At 38.5% G+C, this 26,928-nt stretch overlaps 1 long non-coding RNA gene and 1 pseudogene across 1 annotated transcript; both read right to left on the reverse strand.

Moving 5' to 3' along the window:
- Nucleotides 1–1,099: 1,099 nt before the first annotated feature.
- Nucleotides 1,100–23,985, reverse strand: LOC111815578. Its single transcript, XR_002820247.1, has 3 exons — nucleotides 23,319–23,985; nucleotides 20,700–20,780; nucleotides 1,100–1,120 (listed from the first exon to the last, which is right to left on the reverse strand). It is a non-coding gene; the product is annotated as an uncharacterized LOC111815578 (long non-coding RNA).
- On the reverse strand, nucleotides 13,617–13,874 carry LOC101562663 (annotated as a pseudogene).
- Nucleotides 23,986–26,928: the final 2,943 nt, after the last annotated feature.

Here is a 26,928-nt window from a genome sequence, read left to right on the forward strand (position 1 = left end):
TCCATCCTTGAGCAAAAGGTAGCACGTGCCTCCAAGTGACGGGAGTTCAAGGCTTGATAGGATCAAGTAACTAATACACAGGGGCATCATATAGATGAAGGAAGCCCAGAGGAAAACAGCAATTCGCTCTGCTACTTCTGCTTCTCCCCAACCCACCCTGTGTTTGTAAAGGAAGAGAGCAGAATTTCAGGTATGCAGCAGAAGCATGGGAAATGGCTCCGACAAGTTTCAGAGAAAAAAACTACAAAGTAAGTTTAAATAATGTGCAAGGCAATGAAGGTCTTCACGCATATTCTCGCTTCCTCCACGGGCTTCTGTTCTCTTTTCTGGCTTGGATTTGGACTCACAGAAGGTACCTAAAATTTATTCAGGAACTGCTAATTCAAGACCTCAGAGCTTTTTAGTCAAGCAATTTAACTTATCTTGAAGCTAAATTTGCCGTTTTATTTCCTTTGCGCCTCCTCCCTTTCTACCCATGCCCCCACTCTCTGTCCTCCCTCTCATCAAGGTGAACTTAAAACCATAAGGCTGTGAGTCGTCCAGCAGAATTCAGCCGTGAGTATTCAGCTGAGACCATGTTTTAACTGGTTTTGAAACTGTGGGCTGGAGCTGCGTCCTCCAGCCAAATCCCACCACTCCTTTCCCTCAGCTTTTCCCTCAGTAGGCGCAGATCCCAGCTCTCCTTCCTTCTTTACAGTTCTCTTACATGGTTTCAAATACCAGCTGTTATCCCACTACAGCTGGTGTCTTCCAAATGTGTTCATCCAGGCTCTTCTTCTGCTTGGAAGTCCATGAGCCTACTCAACAGCTCCACTCAGGTGTAAAATAAACATCTCCAGCATCTCAGCCTGGCATATTCAAAAATAGAGGCCCCTCCATTTCTCTCTTCTTCTGTTTCTTTGTCTTTTCCCCTTCCCCTCTTCCCCATCATTTACTGCCTTTCTAAAATTCAAAACCTAGAGATCAATTTTGATTATTTTCCATTACATTCTCTTATCCGATTCTTTAGCACATCTGATCAGTCCACCTTCTAAATATACCTGGACTGGGGCCAGGGAGATGGCTCAGTAGAATAAGTGCTTGCCTGGCAAGGGCAAGAGCCTGAGTTCAATTCCCAGTTCTGCCAAAAAAGTAAAAATAAAATAAATAAATACCTTGACTGACAAACCTCCTGATCTCTACTACTGCCAACTAACTCAAATCACAAGTGTTTCTACGTGGAATATGGCATCATCCTAACTAGTCTTTCTGAAGATGCCATGGCAGACAGACATTGCTGATGTAGGAATATCTTAAACTAAATAAGGACATGTGCTGTGGAAATGGATTTTTTCCATTGTTGCCAGAATTCATTTTGAGTATATGAACTAAAAACAATATCAAAAAGTGAAAGTATATCAATTTGGTTACCAGGCTTTTTCTACAAAATTCAGGGACCACCATGCAATTTATAAGAATAATCTTTATTAAACTGAGCGTAATGGAACTAGCCTATCATCGTAAGTGTAGTGGAACTAGCCTATAATCCTAGCACTTGGGCAGATGAGGCAGTAGGATCACCATGAGTTCAACACCAGCCTGCACTACATGGTGAGCTCAAAGCCAGTCTGAACTACCTATTGAGACCCCTGTCTCAGAAAAGAAAATAATAACCCTTATTAAACATGTACATATTTAGGGGTGAGGGGAGTAGTTCATTGGTAAAACATGTGCTTAACATGGTAAGGCCCTGGATACATTCTCCAGAACCACAAAACAATCATTTGTTTGTGTCACCTCAGACTTGTTTTTAAGATATTGTTTTATCTACTAAAAAAAAAAAAGAAAGAAAGAAAGAAAGAGAAAGTGCCTTCCACAGAATTAAATAGTATATCCCCCACACACAAAAAAACCTTTGAAGTTCAGGTTGGAATGAAACAATACTCCTTTCTCTGAATACATTTTATGAACCACTGAAAACTTAAATGGATACAAGACCCTGTAGCAATGATTCAGTCCTAGTCAGCAGTATTTTGTACTAAAATTTAGCACAGAGACAAGAGTTAGACAAATATGAAGTCATTTACAGCTCTCCAAAGAGGAAGCTATATTATCAAATTGTGAGCTTTGGTGTCAGGTAATCTGGAACCAGAACCTTGATTCCACCTCTTATTAGTTCTGTGATCTGTAATTTATGTGTTGCCACAGTGTTTCACTACGCAGCTTGGACTCATAGTGATCCTACTGTTTCAGCATCCCCAGCGCTGGGAACATAGGCCTATACAAAGATGCCTCCCAGCTCATTTCAGTGGCTGGCTTGGTGGGCCTAGGGCAGGCCGGCACAGCAGGCCGTACTGGCGATCAAACTGGAGTCCTTATGCTTGCCAGGTAGGTGCTTAGATCACTGAGCTATCTCCCCAGCCCTAATTCTGTGATCTTGTACAGACTTAACTGTTAAACATTTAAAATTTATGTGTGAAATGGGAACATAATATTTAAGCATTTAGTAGTTGTTGCCAAATAGCCATGGGATATGGTATTCTATGAAACAGTCCCATTTTACAAATGAGCAAACTGAGGCTTAAAATAGTTAACTAACTTTCCTATAGACAAACAAGAGATTGAGTCACATGATGGGAACTTCAACTAACAGACTATGGCTATGAAATTATATCTCCAGAACTAACTCAGAGAAGGTAGCATAAAAAATGCCTAAGGAAAACAGAAGAATCTCTAGAAATACGCAGTAGTTATACAGATATCATACTCAGACACAACCACACTGTTTCAATATCATTTATTTAAAAGATTTAGAGTTCAAAAGTCTTTAACATGAAAAAGATGTGAAACAACAACATTGCATCATAGTAGTATACAAGTGTTCTCATGTAATTGAAAATGCATTTTCATTCTTTCAGCAAATTGGTTTCAGATCAGATTGTCATGATGAAATCAAGAGTAGTTCAACAGGGGCCTGGGAGATAGCTCGATAGAATAAGTGCTTGCCTGGCAAGCACAAGGCCCTGAGTTCAATCCCCAGTACCACCAAAAAAAAAAAAAAAAAAAAAAAAGAGTAGATCAATATAATAAAAGAAAAATTCTGTAATTAGAAAATTTCAAACTTTCAAAGAAGCCAGAAAATTCTAAGAATACCATCTTGGTTATTTTTTCTTTGGGGCAACAGCTGGATTCTGTATAATAAAACTTGCAAATTATAAACCGCCCTGATGTCTTCTGTCTCATCTTCAATTAAACACATGTCCAAATATTGGGGTTTAACTTGACTTTAATTTCAGGTGTCCAATCCTGGGTTAAAAAAAAAAAAAAGAAAGTGCTATGGTGAAAACTAATTTAAGAGAAACAGAATCTTTAGTATGGACATTAGGAATGGAATCTTTAGCAAAAAAATAGTATTTGTTTTATTTATGACATGTTACCATAAGAATGCTGACACTTATTATGATTCTATATTATATCAACAATATTACAATTCAATAGTATAATATTCAGTATTACAAAGTGATTTCATTTCAGTATACTCTTCCCATTCAAATATCAGAGGAACAACCCTGTTTTCCAACAAGGAGCCAGCTCTTCAAGTTGTAAGGACCTCTATAGTGTAGTGAGCCTAGTTCTCTTTATCTTTTATTTATTTATTTATTTATTTATTTATTTATTTTACTTTTTCATGTATTTAGTACAAGGTCTTACAGGGTCTCACTACACAGATCGTACTTGTAGTGATCCTCCTGTTTTCAGCCTCCCGAGCTCTGGGATTCCAGGCACACCACCACGCCCAGTCTGTAAGCCTAGTTCTAGACACAAACCATTTTGCACTGAAAACTCCAGGGCTCTATGTCATCACCTACTTACTAATAAAGCTTTGGCTCACATACCATGGAAACTTCTGTAAACCTATTTCTTAAACAAAACTGAAACCAGTTATTTTGCAACAAGCAGTGAAAAATATTATTAATGTCTTCTTTATTTTTTGCTTCACGGGCTCCCTGAAGTCTATAAAATGAAAAAGTATGCTACTTCATTTCTTATGCCCACTACTTGTCACTAGCAATTTGTTGTTGTTGTTTTGTCTTCTCTCATTTTTTTTCTATGTAGGCATGCATCTATATGATACATACAACAAAGATTTTATAACCCACGACTTTTTCTTTACTCAGTACCATACCATTAAAAATATATCATGAGGATTGAGGGTGTAGCTCAGTGGTAGAGTGTGTGCCTGTTGTACTTTGAGGCCTTCCGTTCAATTTCTAGTACCACACACCTATAAAGTATAAACAAACAAAAAACATAATAAAACTGTCATGATGAAATCCTGACTTATCAAGTGATACATCTTTCACATAATCCCTGATGCATCAATCTTGAAACAGTAACTAGCTTTCTTTATTGCATCAGCAGATCTAACAATCATTTCAACACTGTTAAAATGATTTTCATTTTAAACACACACACACATATAAATTGCACTATCCTTAACAAACCAGTGTACCACTAGGTGAAAGAGGAAATAAAACCATGATATTGTATCAATTGCCCTACCAAAACAGAAAACAAACCCAAAACTTGAATCATGTAAGCAAATTTATAAGTAAATACTATATTGGGCTAGGGAGGTAGCTCAGCAATCTAAGTACCTGCCTGGCAAGTGAGTTAGGTCCTCGGTACCACATGCTGTGCCAACCCCTGAACCGGATGTGCTGGCACATGCCTGTAATGCCAGTACTGGGGAGGATCACTATGAGTCAGAACTGCATAGTGAGACCCTGTATCAAATAAATAAATGAATAAATAAATAAATAAATAAATAATATAGGAAAATTTGAAAAGCTTTTCTTCAACTGAATGCCTACTTTAGTCATAGCAGAATTTGCTATCCTTCTCTCCCAGCCCTCCATACTGGAGCTGGAACCCAAGGCCTTTGCACTGAACTGCATCTCTAGTCCTTTTAAGATTTTTAAGATAGGGTCTTGATAAGTCATTAATTGTCCAGGCTGGGGTTTAACCTGCCATCTTCCTGCCTCAAGCCCCCAAAATGTTGGATTACAAGTGTACACTACCACATCTATCTAGAATTCACTATTTCCCCATATTTCTTTTCCAAAAATTCTAGCTACTTTAGTTTCTATTACTTTTGTCTATTTCTTTCTTTACTTTATTACCTTTGTGTATTTAACAATTACATGAAATATATTAGTATATATTAGTTATAAAAACGACTAATGAAATGAAAACTAAATTTGCCACCCATTTCATGAACCTATCCCATATATACTTTTACCATAAATATACATGCAAAAAAAAAATATATATATATATATATATATTAGCTTTACTTGTTGTTTTGTTGGGTTTTTTGTATTTTTTAGCGACGGGTCTACAGGACGTTCAGGGTCTTGTTACTAGATTGGACTCGTAGTGATCTGCCTGTTTACAGCCTCCTAAGAGCTGGAATTACAGGTGCAGCCACCATGCCCTGTCTCAATTGCTGTCTCGGGGGCGGGGCCAGCACAGCAGGCCTGGGGATCAAACCCCTGGCCCTTGCACCTGCTTGCAGGTGCTTTAATCCACTGAGGTATTTGGCCAGCCTTATTTTGCTTATTTTTAAGTTCTATTTTTCAAACATAATATGGTTGTAGGTGTTGGGGGATGCAACCCAGACCCCCCTCCTGGAACCAAAACATTGTTACTCCCTTTGCCAACCATCTGGTTGCTGGGTCCCTTCATAGGCCTTGCCTTTGGCTAAGAGAAGCTGCTTTGCATCCCCCACACTCCCCGCTAGTGCAACCTAGGGAGTAGTTAATGCAAGAGAAGAAAATCCTAGACTACCTATTTCAGTTAGGGATAGATCTAGAATCCTTCCCAGCTTCAGAGCCCCTTGTGGGATTGCCTGAGGCCTCTATTACACATGCAATTCATTTCTGCTTCATCCTGCTTGCCTCACTGTCCTGTAGGTACTGTTGCTGGGGTACTCCACAGTAAACCCACAGCGAGCAATTCTCAATCTCAGTCTGTTTCCTGGGAAATCAAACTATTATGGGTTGTGATACATCATCCCAAAAGGATGTGCTGAAATCCTAAACTCCAGCATGTGAGATATGGCTTTATTTGTAAATAGGGTGTTTGCGGATGTAACTTAGTTAAGATGAGGTCATATTGTCTCAGGGTGGGCCTTAAATCTAGTGACTGTGTCCTTACAAGGTGACTGTGACTGAGAGAGGCCTGGAGAGACAGGGAGGCAAAGTTATGGGACTATGAAGGTTATATACCTTTAGAGCTACAAGCCCAGAAATGCTAAGGTTTGCTGCTATCCATCAGAAGTTATGAAGAACCAACAAGGATTCTTCTCTAGAAGCTTCAGGGAGAGTATGGTCCTACCAAATTGGACTTCCAGCCTCCAGAACTGTAGACAGATACATTTTTACTCATTAAAGCTACTCAGAAAAAAAAAAAAAAAAAAGAGCTACTCAGTGTGTAACAATTTGCTATAAAATCCCTAAGATACTCCTCTGTGGACCTAAAACACATACTTGGGTAGTCTTCTGGCCTATGCTTTTTGTAAAAAATTGGAAACAGTGGTTCTAAGAACTGTTTGTGTTGACTGTGGCTGTTCTATGGTTTGGATATGGCATATCCCACAAAGATTTCTATACTACAGGCCTTAGTCCTCAAGGTAGTGAATGATATTGAGAGTGGGAACTTTGAGGCAGTGCCTGATGTGGTATGATCAGGGTGCTGCCCTCAGAAGGGGTTCATGCTGGTGGCAAGGAAGAAGGTTAAGTCTCCGTCCAGCAAGTCATAAAACAGCAAGTTCACCTTTCATGGCTTTCTCTCATTTTCTCTCTCACCATGTGATGTCACACATGCTTCTGTTATACATAGTCTGATCTAGGCTAAACCAAACATCTTTTCCTTATAAGCACTTTCAAGTATTTTGTGATAGTGACATAAGTGGACTTAGCTATGGTTATCAATTTTTTCAATGTCAATAACAGTATCTCATTAGACATAATAACATAGAAATGAAAAAATGTATTCTTTCTAAAATAATTAGCTCTTTTGTGGGATATACTAATTTTTCTTTTGTTTCAATTTTTTTATTTATTACAGTGTCTACAGGGTGTCACTACACAGATCGGACTCATAATGATCCTCCTGTTTTCAGCCTCCCAAGCACTGAGATTACAGGTGCTTGCCACCACATCTAGTCTTAATCACTGTCTCAGCATCGCCTCACCCCCAGCAGGGGGAGGCAGGGTTCATACTGCCTGCCTGGGATCGAACCCTGGTCCGTGTGCCTATCTATGCAGGCACTTTAATCTGCTGAGCTATCTTGCTGGCCCTTAAAATTCTTGGGAAACTTTCCTATATGAATATAAATGTTGGTTACATATTAATCATTCTATATGTATGTTGGGTAGAATAATGGCCCCCAAAGATATCCAGTTCTTAGAAGGGTTTGTAGCTGAATGTGCTACTAGGTGGTGAGGTTTGGGGGCTTGACCTGGAAGGGTGTGTTGTTATCCCTGGTGCCTCCCTTCTGTCTCTCTGCTTCTGGCCACCTTGACATAAACACTTTTTTGCCATGCCCCTTCACCGTGATGTTGGTACCTCGTAGCCAGCCAGCCATGCACTGAACTCTCTGATACTGTGAGCTACAATAAACTGCTCCTTCCTTTAAATTTCAAGTATCAAGTAGTGTATTTTTCCCCAGTTCCGAAAAAAAAAAAAAAAAGTATATTTTGTCTCAACAATGAAAAAGCAACTAATAGATTCATATTTGTACTCGATAAATTTAGGGGAGGAAAAAAGCATAAGTACAATTTCAACAGCTCTATGATACCAGTTGTTTGGAAATAAAACTTTGAAACTAAGTTTCAGGGGCCGGCCAAATAGCTCAGCGGATTAAAGCACCTGCAAGCAGGCACAGGGGCCAGGGGTTTGATCCCCAGGCCTGCTGTACTGGTCCCACCCCAAGGGCCTGCTGAGATAGCAATTGAGACTGGGCATGGTGGAGTTTGCCTGTAATCCCAGCTCTTGGGAGGCTGTAAACAGGCGGATCACTAAAAGTTCAATCTAGAAATGAGACTCTAAACACCCTGTAGACCCTTCCCAAAAATACAAACAAAACAAAAGTTTTAGTTAGGCAGAAACAAATTTTGTCAAGAGATGAGTAATTTAAACTTCTGGGTTTTTTTTTTATCTCCAATCTACATATTGTCTCCTTAAGATTTCTCCTTCTCAATTGTCTTACTTGAAACTTATTTCATTATGTTAATATTATAGTAATATAATACTATAAGTGAACACTTAGTCTCTTTTTGGTTTGCTCTGCAGGAAGACCAAAAGGTCCAATTGTAATATTTTCATAACCTCTTGTAAATAAGCTGCTCCTTCAACATTTCATGAATAAGTTTATATGGGAATTCGTTTTTCATACAGTACTAGGATTGAACCCAGGGCCTTTGTACTGAGCCAAATCGTCAACCCTTTTTAAATTTTATTTTAAGACAGGATCTTACTAACATCCCCTGGCTGAACTTGAATGTGCCATATCCTCCTGCCTCAGCCTCCTGGATTGCTGGGGTCATGAATGTCAGCCACCACACCCAACATTTTTTTTTTCTATACTAGGAATCAATTCTAGGGGCTTACATATACTTAGCAAGAGCTCTACCACTGAGCTACTCCCCCAACCTCATGAATATTCTAATCACTTAAGTGGAAATGCTGAAATATTCATTTTCCAAACTAGGATTATTTCTTATTCATAATAGATGTTCAATAAACTGGGTTTAAAAGACCCTATTTATACAAATCCAACTCATTGAAAGTTTATACCAAAACAACTTGCCAACCACATAATTCTGACTACAAGTTTCTAAGTGTATTGTCCTTGAGGAAAACCAGGACATTTGGCACGTGTCCCTGAAATACCCCTTTTTGTTCCTAACACTCCTGCCAAGTCCAGGGGGCCTTCTAAGCAGAAGGGACTGGAATGCCAGAGTGAGTATTGTCTGGAGAATCCTGGGAACTGCGCGCATGCTAAGCCAGCTACTCTCTGGGGTACTGGTTACACAATGGAACAAAAAAGCCAACACTCTCTTTGCCACGTAGTTTAATCTATAACCAATCTATAATCACTCCTGCAAGTAGTAACCCAGATGCTGCTGCTGAACATTGATCCAACTGACAATAACTAAACCGACCAGGTGATTTTTCTGTTCGCTGTGCCAGGTTATATTTTCTTACTGGGTGGCGTAGGCTGGCCTTGAACTCACTTGTATAGCACAGGCTGGTCTCGCACTCATAGCGATCCTCCTGCCGTCTCTCTGCTGAGATTTCAAGTGTGCCACCGGACACTCGGCCCGGCCATGTTGACTGTTAAGACTTTCTCATGTGCTTGGCTGGATGGCACTGTGGACCTGGTATGTCCTCCACGGCATTTTTCCAGGAAATGCTGCTGGAACCCTATGCCTCTTGTAGGCCCTTCCTAGTTAGTTACAATGAATCCTTTACTTCTCTTTAGGAGCCTTAATGTACCCTAGCTCTCACTGAAGCCATTGTTGTCAGTGGGTGTTATTTGGTCTCTTGGAAACCTACAATCTCCACTTCCGCAGCACAAAGGGTTACAGACAATACTCCAGGTATACAGAAAACATGGGTTAAAATACTTGAAGGCTACCATTAACAAAATTTCTCTAACTTCAAAAAATTAACTCATACTAAAATATATATATCCAATTATTTTAATAGTTCTTTTGCTTAGATACTTCCTTGCATAACCCATTCTACTAATTATGAGATGAAAATTCCCAGGCACTAATAGTAGTCAAAGAATTTCACAGGTCTTTTATTTCTACTGAAAGTATGTTCCAGGCGTATTCAGACAACCTTCCTCTCTTTCAATGCCTCAGGGTGAATACTCAGTGGTATAAATGGTCCTAAAGTCCTGCAGAGGGTTGCTCAATCAGGACAGAGGAAATTTCACCTACAGGTTATAGCTGGGATAAGATATTTTGACCCTTTTCATGTTCCCAGGGAATGTACTGAGTTCATGTTTAAATTTAACTGCAACTTTGACCAGGTTGAAATCTCATTTCAATATTTCTGATTTGAAATACCAATGTCTCAATCTAATTTGGCAGGACTTTTTTTAAGTCAGAGTTAAAAGGCCGTCCACTTGGGCTTTTGTTTGTATTGGTCTGTATTCCTCAGGGTGAGTAAAAGGAAAAGATGAATTTGACTTACCTTGTTGCTAAAAAGCTTTAGTCTAGATGTGAGGCCCTGGGTTGAGCCCCAGAACCTCAAATAAAGAAAAAAATCCTACTTTGATTGTGTGTGTGTGTGTGTGTGTGTGTGTGTATTGTTGGGATAGAAGCCGGGGCCTCTTATATGCTAGACACTGATAAGAAAATGGTAGAGCCATTTGGAAAAGTTTGACAGCTTCTCATAAAAGTCACATAAGAAAAAAGGGGGGGGAAAAAACCACATCAGAGCCACATGATTTCATCCATTTCCTCTAAGAAGAAAGCTTAATGGTGGTATCAGATCTTCAAAAACATATTATCACAAAAAAATCTCACTTAACTCTTTTTATTATCACAAAAATCTCACTTAAGTCCATTTTTTTTGGTGGGGGGACAGAACCAGGGATCGAATTCAGGTCCTTGCACTTGCCAAGGAAGCACTTATTCTACTGAGGCATCTCCCCAGCCCCCTTTCACTTAACTATTATTTTCAACAAGCTAGTGCATTATTTTCAGTCTCTTAATTGCCGGTTTAAGAATAAAAGTTAAAACTAGTGTGTAGTATATTGTAATCTGCCTTTTTATTTAAAATGTTAAGTAAATTTCCAAGTCATGATTCCTACATAATTGTTAATGTATTGGCAGATTTCATACACAAATATATCATAGACTTAAGCAATATTCTATTCCTGGTTATTTTATTTTATTTTAATGTATTTGGTTCAGGGTCTCACTACACAGCTCAGACTTGCAGTGATCCTCCTGTTTTCAGCCTCCCCAGCACACTGGGATCACAGGCATGCAACACCATACCCAGTCTCGGTGGCCAGCTGAGCATGCCCAGGGGGCAGGGCTGGCACAGCATGTAGTGTCGGGGATGGAACCCTGGTCCCCGCACATGCCTAAGCAGGCACTTAGTTCACTGAGCTATCTCACCAGCCATATTTTAGCTATTCTAAACAATGCTGAAATAGGGGCTGGGGAGATGACTCAGTAGAGTAAGTGCTTGCCTAGCAAATGCAAGGGCCTGAGTTCAAATCCCTGGTCCCACCAAAAAGTAAAAAATAAAGATAACTGAAAAAAAAATGCTGAAATGAACACACTTATACAAATATTGTACGTATTTTAAATTCTTTCATGGTAAGTTCTTAGAAACACACTTACTGGTTAAAAGGCATGAACACTTTTTAAAGGCTGTTTCATTGAAGGATAACATATACGTCACAGATTTTAATTGCGCTGTTCAATGATTTGTTTGAGATAGGATTTCAGTACATTGATAAAGCTAATCTCAAAATCTTTGGGCTCAAGTGATCTTCCTGCTCCTGCCTCCAAATTGCCTGGGAGTACAGATATGAAGAACCACTCTGATCTTTGGCCAGTGACATTTTTATAGATGTGTGTAGCTCTGTTATGACCACAATCAAGACATTCAATACTTTGATCAAGTTTTTCATACCTCTTTCATTCAATGTCCCAACTCCATCTACCACAACCACTGATTCTGCTGTTTCACCTTCATAGAAATGCACATAAATGCAACCACACAACATGTAGTGTGCCTGACTTCTCACTGGTCACAATGTTTTTGAGAGGAATCACTGGTCACTAGTCTACTCTCTGTCACTGAGTAGTTTTTAACTGGTGATCTATTTTTACACTGATAGATATTTGGGTCCTTACCATTGTTTTTACTATTATAGATAAAACAGATGAGGACATTCATGAACAACTCTTTGTGTGAAAAAAGCTTTTATTTCCCATAAAAAAATTGAGAAGTAGGATAACAAGTTATAAATTATACTTAGTTTTACAAGAAACTGTAAACTATTTTCCAAAGGCACTGTGCCATTTTGTTCTAGTTGTTCTACATCTGCACCACCACTTGGTATGATCATTCTTTTTATTTGTTTGATATGTCCTGGTATCTTAATCTGGCTTTAATTACTATTAATTATGTTTTTTCCAATTAGGAGTATTAACATTATTAAATAGCATTTTTATTGTAAAAAATCAAACAAAATAAGCATCTTTTCATGTCCTTATCTGAAGTTAGTTTATGAGGTGTACATTCAAATCATGGTAAGATTTGGAAGCTTATCAAGGAAAGAGACCAATCTAACAGCATTTCTTCCCCCTCCCCCCGCTTTTTTTGTTTTGTTTTGTTTTGTTTTTTAAATAGGGTGTCAATGAGTCACAGCAAAGCTTTCCCCAGCGTTTTGCAGGCCGGGTTTGCAGGAATGCGCTGGCACACCTAGCTAGCTCATTCTCTTAATAGTTTTTATTTTTTTTAACCACTGAGTTTAAGAGTCCTTTAATTCTTTGAGGAAAATTCATCAGATATCTTCCAATTATTTTTCCCCAGCATATGCCTAAGCTACTTATTTTTCTTTTTCTTTGGCAGTGCTCAGGTGTCAAACCCAGGGCTTTGGGCATGCAAGACAAGTACTGTCCCACTGGGCTACGTTACCAGTTCTAATTTTCTTAACAGTGCTATTTTGATAAGTTTTGAATCATGATATTAAACTTACTAATTTTTTTATGGTTCCTGCATTTTGTATCTTATGTAAAAAATCTTTGCATTACCTAAGATTAGCTTTTTCTTGTTTTCTTCAAGATTTTTATCTTATTTGGGTTTGGAGTTTTGCTTTAGTTTTCAGTTTTATGTCTTATGTTCAGGCTTAGGAATCAGACAAGGAAAATAGTATTTTGTAATATATGAATATTGAACTGTTTTAGCACCACTGGCTGAAGATAGTTTTCTTCTCATTTATCCTGATATTTTGCTAAAACTTCCCTTGGTGATACATAGGAGCATCTCTATTTTGTTGTGCCCCTTTTAATTCTGTATTTGTCATCATGTAAAATTCACAATGAACTTTTTTTTTTTTAAGGCAGGATCTTACCCAGTAGTTGCAGATGACCTTAAATTCACCACAAAGCCCAGGCTAGCCTCAAATTCATGGCCATCCTCTTGCCTCAGCATCCTGAGTGCTGGAATTATAGGTATAAACCATTTAGCTTAACTATTTGTTTTAAAAGTCTTAAAACCAGCTAATCTAAAGCCTCCAATTTTGTTCTCCTTGTCTAGAGAGCTTTTGCATTTCCGTGCAAATTTTAGAACTGGTATTTTCACTTGGTTCACCTTAAGTCAATATAATTTGTAATCTCAACAGATGAATCTTCCAATCCATGAACATGATGCAGATCTCATTCGTTGGGTGTTAATTTTTTTTACACTTTTCCACTGAGTTTTTATGGTGAGTTAAGTCATGATTCACGGTTCAAGAATAGGACCACCATATATCCAGGTCCCCCTTTACCACTGGGAGATGAACAGAGGACAGAGAAACAGGTGGAGTCAGTTCAGATCTTGTCAAGAAACATTCCTTCAGCTCAGCGGTTGTCCCAGGCTATGACCCAGGATATGGGGCGGAGGAACTTGTACACTCGCTGGTGCCACTTGCAAAGATATCACCCCCTTTTTCAGTCATTTGCCTCCTGGCAGCAGTGATACTCCAGGTAGCTCTGCCAGCAGCTCCTGATCTGGTTCTGACTGGGGAAGCAGCTGTCAAAAAAGGCAGTCTTGTAGTTTTTGATTTTGGTCTTGATGTCTTCTGCCATAGTGCTGACTTCCAAAAAAGCCCCTGAAGCAGCAAGCAGCTCAGTGTGACCCTCAGTTCAGATGCCACTGTCAGACAGGAAGCCGGGTATTAATATTTCTCAACAGGTTTGTAGTTTCAGTGTTTAGGTCTTGCATGTGACTTCTTAGATGCATCCTTTGTATATTTACTGATGCCATTTAAGTGGTTTTAGTTCCTAATTTCAACTTAGAATTGTTGCTATGACATAGCATTTTTAAGGAACTTGATACTGTCCCCTATAGAGGTCATACCAACTTACATATCCAACAAACTGAGGTTGCCTTTTGACTACAATTTTTATAATGATTTAAAATATTTTTTCTCACAGCCAAAATGGATCGAAGATTTAAATGTTAAAACAGAAACATTAAATCGTCTGGAGGAGAACATAGGTAGAAATCTTAAAAGACATAGAGGAAGGTAGAGTTTATGAACAAAAACCAAACTGCATGGGAAATACTTCAAAGAATCAAATCAACAATTGGGATCTCATTTTTTTTCTTTTTTTTTCTGTTTCAAATAACCTTTACTGAGGAAGACTTGACTCTAATGTGTGGAAAGACAGTAAATACACTTTCTTCTTGGTCACTGAGGCAGAAATTTTCTGAATTGACGGCTACCACTATTTCTTTTTCGCTGTTCTTTTTCCTTCTCCTTTCCTTGACTTTCCCCTTCCACAAAGCTTCTTTAGACACCTTTGTTCATCCTTAATCCTGATGCACATCTCTGTAGAGGCCAAGGAACCAGTGTGCCCATGAGTGCAAAATATGTGTTGTGGTTTGGGTACCAGTCATAGGTCTCCTTTTTAGCCATCAGCAGCTCTCTGAAAAGTTTTACCACTTTCATGGATTTCGAGTCAGCCTAGCAACCTCCCTGAAGAGCCAGGTACTCAGACATCTCATGCATAAGGCGTATTCTGAAAGTGAAGAAATTTCTTGAGCAGCGACAAGCAAGCCTCCCTGGTCCTGCCCCTCCTCTCTTCTTCCTTCTTTTCTTTTTTTGTATTTAGGAAAGTGTCTACAGGGTGTTCAAGGTCTCACTACTAGATCAGACTCCCAAGGGCTGGGATTACAGGCCCGCGCCACCACACCCCATCTTCATCTTTTTGAAAAGTTTCTGCATGTCAAGAAATCACCGAGTTGGGCTGGTGAGATGACTCAGTGGTCTAAAGCACCTACTTGGAACAAGCATAGCAAAGCACAGGGACCGCGGTTCAATCCCCCAGCACCACATGCCAGCCAGCCCCGCCCCCTGGTGGGCTGAGCTGCCCCCCCCCCCACATAACTAAATAAATTTAAAAAGAAATCACCGAGTAAAAAGAAAACCCATGATTTGGGAAAAAATTATAGCCAACTGTGCCTCAGATAAAGGACTTCTATCTCGAACATATAAAGAATTAAAAAATATTAGGCCTCTAAAATTCAAAGAAAAAATAAAATAAAATTTAAAGTAAAATAAAATTCAAAGACCCAACCTAAAAATTGGCATGTAAAATGAATATACACATCACAAACGAAGAGATACAAATAGTAAATAAATATACGAAAACTGCTGGAGAGGCTGTGGGGAAAAGGGAACCCTATTCAGTGTCAGTGGGAGTGCAGAGTGCTACAAGCACTGTGGAAATCACTGTGGAGATTCCTCAAAAAGCTAGGATTGGAGGTCCCATTCCAGCCACTTATTCCCCTCCTAGGCATTTTTCCAAAAGAACTGAAGCCATCATACCCCAGCGATATATGTGCACCCTTGTTTATAGCACCACAATTTCTCATAGCTGAATCTTGTAAACAACCCAAATGCCCATCAACTGAGGAATGGATAGAAAGAGGTGATATTTTTACACGATGATGTATTACCTATAAAAAGATAAATTCAAGGCTTTTCTAGGTAAATGGACAAACTAGAGACTGTATTGGTAAGTGAAATAAATCAGACTTGTATGTGTGCACATCATATTGTCTCAGTGTGAGAACTGGAAAGAGTAAATAAAAGCTGAAAGAGACAACATACACTGCGAAAGGGAATCTGTTCAATGGGAAAAAAAGACTGGGATGAGGAAAAGGACAAAAGAAGTAAGAGAAAGATACATTCATGTATATATGCAGGATAGTTTGAATAAGTTTATTGCTGATTTCTGCTGGTCTATTGAAAGTTGTTAATGCCTAAATTTTCTTTTTAATTTCTTATAATTTTTTTTAAAACCAATTACACAGTTTGTATCTGGTAACCTAAACAACTAATTTGAAAATAACACTATGCAATACAATAACCATTGTCAAATTCCTATTACTGTTTAATAAAATTTTGTACTGTGTCTTATGATTTTTTTTATTTTGTATTCTTTAAAAAATAAAAAATATTGGGTTGGCCAGACAGCTCAGCAGGTAAGGGTTCGATCCCAGGTGTGCTGAGCCAGCCCCGACCCCGACCCCGGGCGCACTGAGAAGGCAACTGAGACTGGGTGTGGTGGTGCGCGTTTGTGATCTCAGTGCTTGGGAGGCTGAACACAGGAGGATCACTGAGTCTGATCTATGTAGTTAGAACCTGTAGACCCAGTACTAAATACATTAAAACAAATAAATATTTTTTCAAGTGTGGCAGATTTAAAAAATGGTTCTATTCTCTAATGTACTTGAGAATCTTCTCCTCTTGGAGGGAATATTGTCAGACCTCCAGCACAGAATTTGATCAACTGTGTTTTGAACTTGCAGCACACTCATAATCACTGGCTCCTTGTGGTATTTTTATCTCATTCTCCATTGCTATTCTCTCCTCTTCCCAAGGACCTTTGTAACCACCTCAAGGTGTTTAACACATCTATTTGATCATCTTTATTTATTTTCTGATTTTTAGGGAAGGATCTACAGGGTGTTCAGGGTCTCACTACTAGATCAGACTCCTAGTGATTCTCCTGTTTACAGCCTCCCAAGTGCTGGGATAACAGGCATGTGCCACTACACCCAGTCTCAACTGCAGTCTGAGCATGCCCCGGGGGCAGGACCAGCATGGCAGGCCCAGGGATCAAACCCCCAGCCCCAGCGCCTGCTTGCAGGTACTTTAATCCACTGGGCTACTTGGCTGGCTCTACTTGATCATTTCTTTGTAAGTTCTTTGCATAATTTTTGTGTTTTAAATTTATACAAATGATACTGTTATAGGTTGTATTTATTTTTATTCAACACTGTAATTTTAAAATGTCTTTGCTTCTATGGGATACATGGTATTTCAGGTATACCCACCAGATTTTACCTAATTTCCCAGTGTTGGACACGAGGCTGGACCCAAGTCTTTGCCACGAAAAATGTGTTATCTTCATATCTGTTTCTTAAACTTAAGATTTTTGTAGGCCAAATATCCAGCAACAATTTAATTTCTGTGTCCTTTTAACTATCATCCTCCAGAATGGTTCTACCACCTTACACTCTCACCAGTAGTACACAAAAGTTTCTGTCCCCTCAACCTCACTCCTTGTTATCATCCACCTAATTGTACTGAGTTTTCTTATTGTTTTAATCTGAATTGTGAATACTAATGAGTGTGAGCATGTCTTTTTTTTTTTTTTTTTTTTTTAGAACCAGGGATTGAACTCAGGCCCTGTGCTTGCCAGGCAAGTGCTTATTCTACTGAGCCATCTCCCTGGCCCTTGTCTTTTTATGTTGTTAGCTTATAAGACTTACTCTTCTAAAAACTGTTCATTACCTTGGCAAACTTTTCTATTAGAACTATTTGTGTATGTGTGCATGCGTGTGTGTGCCATTTGTGATCAAGTTAAATGTGTCTATTGTAAAGCTAGTTACTTGTCAAATTTAGACATAAACATGCAAATATTCTCCCATGTGGTTATCTATCATAAAATATGAATATTTCCCCCCAATATTTGCTCTAGTTACTTATATAATAAATCACCCAAACCCTTAGAAGCATACAAAAAGCATTTTATTTTGCGCCTAATTTTGTTGGCCAGATATTGGGAAAGGTTTCTCTAGGTCGCTCATCTGACTTACACAGCAACAACTAGGTACAGAAGCACCCATTTTCCAAAAGACTTCTTATTCACCTGTTCTCCTGGCCTTCCCACTAATTGTCTCATCCTCCAGAGACCTTCAGCTGACTTGGGGATTCTTGCAATGTCATGATTTCAGAGTACTGCATTTCTTACATAGTGATTGTCTTCCAAGAAGCAAAAAGCAGAAGTTGTGAGGCCAGTTAAAAGCAGGACCCAGAACAGGCATACTGTGTAAGTCAGCTTTTCATCACTATGACATAGTACTTGACATCTATAACTTAATGGAGGGTTAACCATTAGTTCTTGGTTTCAGAGGACTCAGTCCATGGTCAGTCTTCTCTAAGGCAGAAACACTATAATAGAGGGGCTTGGCAAAGGAGATGGGAAAGCAGACCAGAGGATCAGTGCCAGAGGAAGAGGCCAAGGTCCAAATACAGTAACCAATGTCATGCCTCCAGTGACCCATCCAGACATATCCAGTCAAGCTTTAACCCAGTCAAGTGGACATCACAGTTCATATTCACACACATTACGTTCCTTTGGTCATAAAAGATTCAAAATAGAGACCTACCTGTCTGTCTGTCTATCACCTACCTAACTACCTGCCTACCTTCCTTGTATTTTGATATTGTGGATAGAATCCAGGGCCTACAGAATGCTATACACATGCTCTACCTCTGAGCTATAAATCCAGCCTGTGACTTCATCTTTTGATGATAGAGTGACAATGTCACATTGCAGATAGACATACTGAGCTAGGGGTCAATGTTATGAACATACGTTACTTATTGTCATTTTAATTTTTTACTTTTGTGAATAGTAAAAACATTTACAGTACCCTTCCATCTTTTCCTTAGGATTTATAAGAACTATATTCCCCATTTGTATTTGTATATGTTCTTCAAATTTTAATTTTAAAATACTACCTCAAGTAGAAGAATGTAACAGGAGTCAGTTTCATACTAATTTGCTAACACTGACCACATCCTACTCCCATTAATACCTTCATCTTAACCTTTGCACTGGACACAGGTGGCTCTGCAGCACAATGGACAGCACACTGGACTTGTAGTGCACTGGGCACTTTTTCCCCCCATAAACAGTACATATGCTACACTTTTGGTCAGTACCAGAAAGACTAGATTGGTATCCTTTTAATACAACTTCATTGAAAATATGTGGCTTCCTCTATCAAAACAAACAAACAAAAAACAACAATCCTCATGTTTTATTTTTAAATTTTTGGAAAAGGGTCTTGCTATGTAGCCTAGGTTGGTCTCAAACTCATTGTGCTCCTCTGGCCTCAGCCTCCTAAGTATTGGAATTATACGCACGTGCCACTACATCTGGCAAAAAACGTAATTTTCATTTAAAAAAAATTCAGCTATAAAAGTGGCATACAAATAATGTCCAGATTAGTCAACACAGACAGTTTTCTCCTATTCTTTTATGTGCACTTGAGGATTTCTCCTGATATTAGCATAATAAAATTTTCACAGTGTACTTCATAAGTATGAAGAAAAAAAAGTGCTTTTCAGTGACCTTTTGAAAAGGACAAATCATGCATCTTTCTTCACAAAACACTCAATACCAGAAAAAGGAAACTGCGGTCAAATTATTTAGGCCACATTCTGACAGTTTGTGGAGAAATTAAAGACACTTATTTGTAGTCAGGTGTGCTGGTACATGCTTATAATTCCAGCACTATGACGCAGGAAGATTTCAAGAGCCCAATCTGGGCAACTTAGCAAAATCCTATTTAAAATTCAAAAATTAAAAAGGAGGGGCGGTAGCCACTTGCTCAATGAAAATGAAAAATGACTTTCAAAAGTTGAAATGAGAATTTTTTGTGAAATAAAAATGTCATTTAAATTCTAGATTTACTGAGGGAAAATCAACAATAAAAAAGGCAGAGGACAAAATGCTCTCAAGGTTTTGAAGTGTGAAAACACAGACTCCTTTTAATCATATGTATATGATCTTACTTTCTTCTAATAAAAATAAATCAATAGCTTTGAGTATGCACTCCGTATTTTGAAATAACAGTTGCTTTGCTTTGTCCTGACTAAATTATATGATAAAAGATGTGGCTTAGGGGCTGATGAGATAGCTTGGTGGTCTAAGCCCCTGCTTGGCAAAGACCAGAGTTTGATCCCCAGTACCACATGCTGTGCTACCCTGGTGCCAAGTAGGTCACTGAAACTGGGCATGGTGACTCAGGCCTGTAATCCTAGCACTGGGGAGGTTGAGACAGGAGGATCACTGCAAGTCGGAGCTGGGTAGTAAGACCCTGTATCAAATAAACAAAAAAATACAATTACCTCCCCCCCCCCCCCCCCCAAAAAAAAAAAAAAAAAAAAAAAAACAGGGCCCAGGAGATCATCAAAAAACAAAACCTACTATTGAAAGATATAGAAATTTTGAAAACACCCTATCCCTTTTTACAAGAAACCTTATCTTCTTGAGAAGGTGAAAGATCAAAGATAACACTCCTTTGTGGTTTTTTGTTGTTGTTGTTTTGTATCAGGAACTGAACTCAGGTCCTTGTGTGCTTTTTTTAAATTCCTTGTATGCTATAGAGGCAGGTGCTGTAACCCCAGCACAATACTCTATTTTTACCAAAGTATTGTACAGCCAAGTTGACACAATGTATCAACCACTACAAATACCAAATGTATCAAATGTACAAAATTCACATAGGAATGCATGAACTACAACAAATAATTCTTCCTCTTCAAATAATTGAAGTCAAAAATAAAAATAACAATCCTAAATAGGGCTGGGTGTGGCAGTGCATACCTGTACAAATCCCAGCACTTGGAAGGATGAGGCAGAAGGAGAGCTTCAAATTCAGGGCCAGGCCAAATTACTTAGTGAGACCTGTCTCTAAAACAGAAAGAAAAACATTCTAAATGCGTGATCTGATGTCCTGTTACGCAGGTCTGAACATTGTCAACCTGACTGGCTTGGGATCTGCCTGGAGAATAGGAAAGCATATTTATAACAGGGCCAGGAAGACAGCTCAGTGGCATAACTGCCTGTCTGGCAAGTACAAGGTCCTGAGTTCAAACTCTGATACAAAAAAAATTCTAGCTGTATCTGGCTGGGTCAGGGAGGCATGACATTGGGGTCTATATCAGGTTCCTATCCCTTTTCTGTCTGACCCTATTCCCTTCTCTGCTTTCTGGCCACCCTGAACAAAGTATTTTGCTCCCACATACCCCTCTACCATGATTCTTCTTCCTTGGAACCAGTCAGCCATGGACCAAACTCTCTGAACACCCAAGCCAAAATAAACCTCTCCTTTGACTTGTGGTTTCAGGTATTTTGTACAGGCAATAGCAAAGATAATCAATACAGTTTCACCATCCACAACTGTCCACAGATGCAGAAATACAGTAATAAGGACTGTTTATTCTCAGTGATGGGAACATATACCCTTAAGAGAACCAGAGATTAGAAAGGATCAGAGGAAAGGCTACAAAAAGATACTTCTACTCAAATCTGTCCTTAGTGGCTCTGTATTTTGGCTAAAAGGAAAATCATTTTTTTTGGCATTTTCCAAATCCTGTTTGGAAGTAAGTATGTGATTCATTTTTAGAATCAACACTAGAAACAAAAACTTTAAAACACTAGAAACATGAAAACTGTTATACCCTTGTCAAGAAAGACCACCTTATTCTTTGGTGTTCTGTCTCCCTGAGAGGAGTTTCAGTGAAACCAAGTGAAGTTTAAGTTTCAAAAGGACAGCTTTTGGCACATCTATCAAATATGGATATATAATCTTAAGAATCATGTTCTCCAAAAAACAAATGGCTCACATTGTATTTCTTTTCCCTGAACTCCTGTTGTCTTTATTACAAAAAACATTTCACTACAATAACAGAGCTAAAAGATAAAAGTGGAAAATACAGTATCAAACAGGTCTCAGGCATTAAATACTGGAATTCTTGGGTTGAAAGCCTCATTAAACAGCAGAGTGCTCAGCTTCAGGACACTTTTTAATGAACCATTTGCTTCCATTAGCTCCAGTCAGAAATAACTTGGAAGTGACAAAGGTTAAGCTACTTGTTTCCAAGTAAATGAACACCACCCTGGTTGTGCTTGGCTTTGAATGATTCTACAATATACAAACTAGACAGTCAACCCACCTAAGATTTTTTAAAAAAGGTGCCAGAAAGGCATTCTACCACATTACCAAAGAACAAAAATGGGCAGAATGGAGTATTTAAAAGAAATTTCTTGGGCCAGCCAAATAGCTCAGTGGATTAAAGCGCCTGCAAGCAGGCACAGCGGCAAGGGGTTCTGTCTCTGACCCTGCCGAGCTGACCCTGCCCCAAGGGCTGCACTAAGACTGTAATTGAGACTGGGCCTGGTGGTGTGCCTGTAATCCCAGCTCTTGGGAGGCTGTAAACAGGAGAATCACTAGGAGTCCGATCTAGCAGTGAGACTCTGAATACCCTGTAAACCCTGAACACCCTGTAAACTCTTCCCTAAAATACAGAAAGAAAAATAAATTTCTCAATGCTTTAAAACCGCAAGTGAGCTAATATTCTAAGACACATTAGTGTTTTCATGACAGTTATCCCTCAAGGCATGTAGACAAGACTTAACAACACAGACTTATGGCAGCAGTGACTCAACAGCACACAGAGGCAAAAAAGCTGCAATAGAAGTTTGTGTGAACAGGCTAGGACGGGTACTAATCTGTTTGGCAATCTGATGCTATCCTCATTTTGTAAAGTAGGCCAAAGGAAAAAAACGCATTCCTCAGAGCTGACTAGCAAGCCAAACTATCAGATATCAACCTGAAGCCCAAATCCCTTTCAACAGAATCACAGGTACAAATCCAGAAGCTTTGTTCTTTTGTGTACTATAATTACATTCTCAAGTGGTCAAGTCCTAAGCAAACCCAAAGAAGACAGGATCTGTGAAAAGCTCATTACACACAAAGAGATTTTTAATAACATATGAAAGTGGTCTAACACAATGACAATGAAAGTTTTATATGCTCTAAAATACCATCAAAAATTCGATATTGTCCCACTGTTTCTATAATCCATTCTGTCATGTGACTGCCCCTAATACTAAACACTGATAGCCAAGTATCAAAGCTGCTATTGGACCTTATTTCCCATCCTCTGTTTCATCAAACTTGAGGGTAAACATTTTCTCACATCAGCTATTTGTAGGGCAAAAAGCTTGTGAATAATGTCTCAGAAATGACTGTATTACCAGTTAGGTCTCAAGTTACAGACAACACCCAGACCATGAAAATATGACAGAATTTTTGGAACAATACACAGTCACAGAAACAGTAAAACCAAGAGTGTATGGACGAATAAGACAGCTCAGACAGGTTCTGATGTGCCTGCTTTCAACCTGCTCTTATCCTGAGAATCTGATACATACAGTTACCTGTCAACTTGTTGCTCCATTTTGTCTCAAGTGCACAAAGGGTACACAACGCCAAAGCTTGGAGTCCCAACACACAGAGGGGCCCTGTAAGCCAACAGTCAGGTCACCAAGTTAAACAGCAAACACGATTTCCATGAAAATAAAATTAAAAATACCAGCTTCACAGCATCAGCGAAGCAAAAGGGTTTTGCTCCCCAAAACTACAGAGATCTTGACACTTTACATACAGTTTTGTACGTGTATCTTGCTACAAACGACTGCCAAACACTCCTCCCAAAGTTCCCAAAAGTTTAAGAACACTCTCAAAGTAGCAGAAAAGTTTGTCACTAACGGGAACTGTCTGACGCTGCCTCTCAGAATCAGCAAACTAGGGCAAAGTCCACCACACGCATGACCTAACGCCAAGTACACCTTCAGACACACTTGAAACTCACGCCAACACGCCAAACCACACAGACACCACCCAAGTAACACCCAGGACGCGCTGCACACTTCTAGGAGCCCAGTTCTTGCATCAGGTCCCACAAGACCCCAGAAAAGGAGCCCACCTTGACCCCAAATAGGGTCCTGGGCACCCACGGCTGTAGTGACAGAGCCAAGCGCCCCAAGTAAGGAGAAGGCAGGACACAAGTCACAGCAACATGCAGCACACCGAAAAACGCCCCGGTGCTGGCCACCCCCACACTCCCAAGGCGGCCAGCCAGGCGGCAGGGTCCCGCCTGCGAAGACCCCTCACCGAGCCCACAGCCGCCACAGGCCCCCTGCTCCCTGGACCGACCGCCGTTTTCCACGTTAACCCCTCAAGCTGCTCGCCCATCTCGTGGAACACAACTGACAGGCCCTCCACAGCCTGGGGGCTTTGGTGGCCCCGTGGCGCGACAGATAACCCCCCAAAACCCCCAAAAAGCAGAAGTCCACAACTCCGCGCCTCCACGGCGGCCATCACGGCCAGAAAGCGGACTTTTCACGACAACTCCCACAATTCCCGCGACCTACAACTCCCAGCGTGCACCGGGCGGCGCCACAGTTAACCGTGTCGTGGCTACCGGGCTGCTCTGCACCCTTCCTGCTCCTGAAGCCAAACTGTTGCACTTACTTTCGCCCGCACTCTTTGAAACTAACTTAGGACATTTTGTCAAACAGTTACAGTTATGCCACCTCACCCCCTTGCTTTATCACACAAACAACCTCGGTTGCCCAGCACATTATCCCTGACAGAGTACTGTTTATTAATCTTCAGAGAACTCTTCACAGTATATGTTTACTATTTAAGGGGTAACTTTAGGTTCGATTTCATCTTCCCCTTTCTCTTTTCTAAGTTTTTCACATTTTTGTAAATTATTATGGTCCAGACAACCTTATACTCAACACCACTAATTTAAATGTTTTCTAAGTTCTGAGAATCAACCAGAAAGACTAACATACTGACTGCCCCAACAGTATTTGACATGTCTCCATTTTATAAGATAAATTCTTTTGACTATATTGAATTGAGAAATTCATGCAACTCCAACAATTCCTAATAAAACATTTAAGTATGGGCAATATATCTTTTCAGTTTCCAATTCAATTTTTTTTTTTGGAGATAACCCTGTTTGGCCAATAGCAGATTTTGCTTTTCCTTTCACTCTCTCGATAGAGGTAATCAAAAATAGCATATATTGCAGCTTTATTCTTTCTTGATTTTAAAATTTCAACAAATTATAAATACAGACACAGTTTAATAACGTTTGAAAAATAAATTGAGAGTCTATTTTTTCAAGAAACTGCAAAATCACATATTTCATTCATTCATGAATTCTTTTAGTCTTTCTTATTTTAATTAAAAATAAGGCATTTAAAATGTATTTCTTTGAAATATTTTGCCCATAATTTCACTAAACATCAACAAACATTTTTAGAGGTCGGTTATCATTAATATAAGTTAAATGTTCAAAATGCATACACAAATTCTAACATATCCTGACGTGTAACTGACTGACAGACAAAACAGCTGTTTGGTATTTGTTGCACGCACTAAAACAACTACAATTTCCCCAACATATCTGCTATTTTAACCGCACTCAAATATAAAATAAAATGTTCACAATATCTGATTTTTCCACAAAAGCATTTTGCCATTTGAAAGGGCAATCAAACTATATCATGAACTCCAAATCACAAAATTGAGCAGTCCATCAGAAACACAGAAACACTAAGAATTATTAGAAATAATGTCTCCAATGAAATTCTACAAAATTCTATTTTAAATGTGTCCTTTATTATACAGTCAGTTTATTGCTAAATTTTTTATCTTGTAAACTGCAATGAGAAAATTTTCCCATCGTTTTTTCTCACATATCATAGGCAGTTTCATAAACAATTAAGAAAAATGTTTAATACCAAAATATAACAATTATATATACATATAAATATGGAATTTTAGTCCATTATATTATTATAGCTGCTGTATTTTTCTAATTTTCACTTAGCACTTTAGTTAGTATCTAGCAAGGCAAAGTTGCATTTTTCTTTCTATTTTTTAATAGCTGTTAAAATATAAGAATGTATGCATCTTATATATATTATTATCCTGGTTTAAAAATGTATGATTTATAGGAAAGGATAAAAACAAGTCAGAAATGAAATTGATCTCATATACTGTATTTATAACGTGCTTATAATTCTCTTCTCAGTGCTATGAGATTATATTTTCCATTAAGAGGTTAAGTATATTTTTCTTTTATTTTTATCATCAAAATAGAGGATTTAAAATTGATATATTAAGGAATTTTATATAAGAATATGTTAGAAATAGCTTCATAATTTTTTCAGATTAACATAATTCTTAAACTGCTAAGAAGAAATACTAACCTTGAAGTTTGCTAATCCTAATTAAATTATTTAAGTAAGTTTTAGCAGATTTACTTAATATTAATATAAATGCTTCCATAATAATAAAATTTATTCTAGAAATAAATTCTTCAAATTTATACCAAAAAAATTAATATTTCCTCTTAAAGCTTTTTGATTAATTTTAGTACGTGAATTTTAAGGTGCATTTTCTTAAGAACTTAAGCTGTGCTAAGATTTTGTAAAATATACAAATGTAACAACTATATTAGCATATTTAAAATTAGGAGAAATCTTGTGTAGTTTGAAAACATATACATGGCCAGAGAAAAGAAGCATGACAATCTATTTCCTGTTCTAAATGTGGTACTGGTGACAGTGTTAGAATGTCCACATTTCTATATTTATAATAAATTCTATGTATAATGTCTATAACTACCTCTTTTGCTCTTTTAATTTCCTATAGTACTTCAAAGCATCTCAAAATGTTTGTTTAGACATTTGAAGTCTATATTTAGACATTTGCATTTTTAGTTTATCTCCTTTAAAATATCCCATTTTCATATATGTGATTTATGTTATTCATGCAAGTAAACTGCCCTAAAAGAATTATTGCCAAAAATAAATGTTGCTGACATTATGTGTCATTCAAAAAGTTAGCCTGTCTTTTCTTACATTACCAGTATAACATAATTACCAAAAACTGCAAGGAGGTCATGCACAAAATACTAGTTTTTCCTGATTGAATCAGTTGTTTTTATTATATTCTGGCCCTACA

This window comes from Octodon degus, unplaced genomic scaffold (assembly GCF_000260255.1).
Source record: "Octodon degus isolate 3935 unplaced genomic scaffold, OctDeg1.0 scaffold00018, whole genome shotgun sequence".
Classification (NCBI taxonomy): Eukaryota; Metazoa; Chordata; class Mammalia; order Rodentia; family Octodontidae; genus Octodon; species Octodon degus.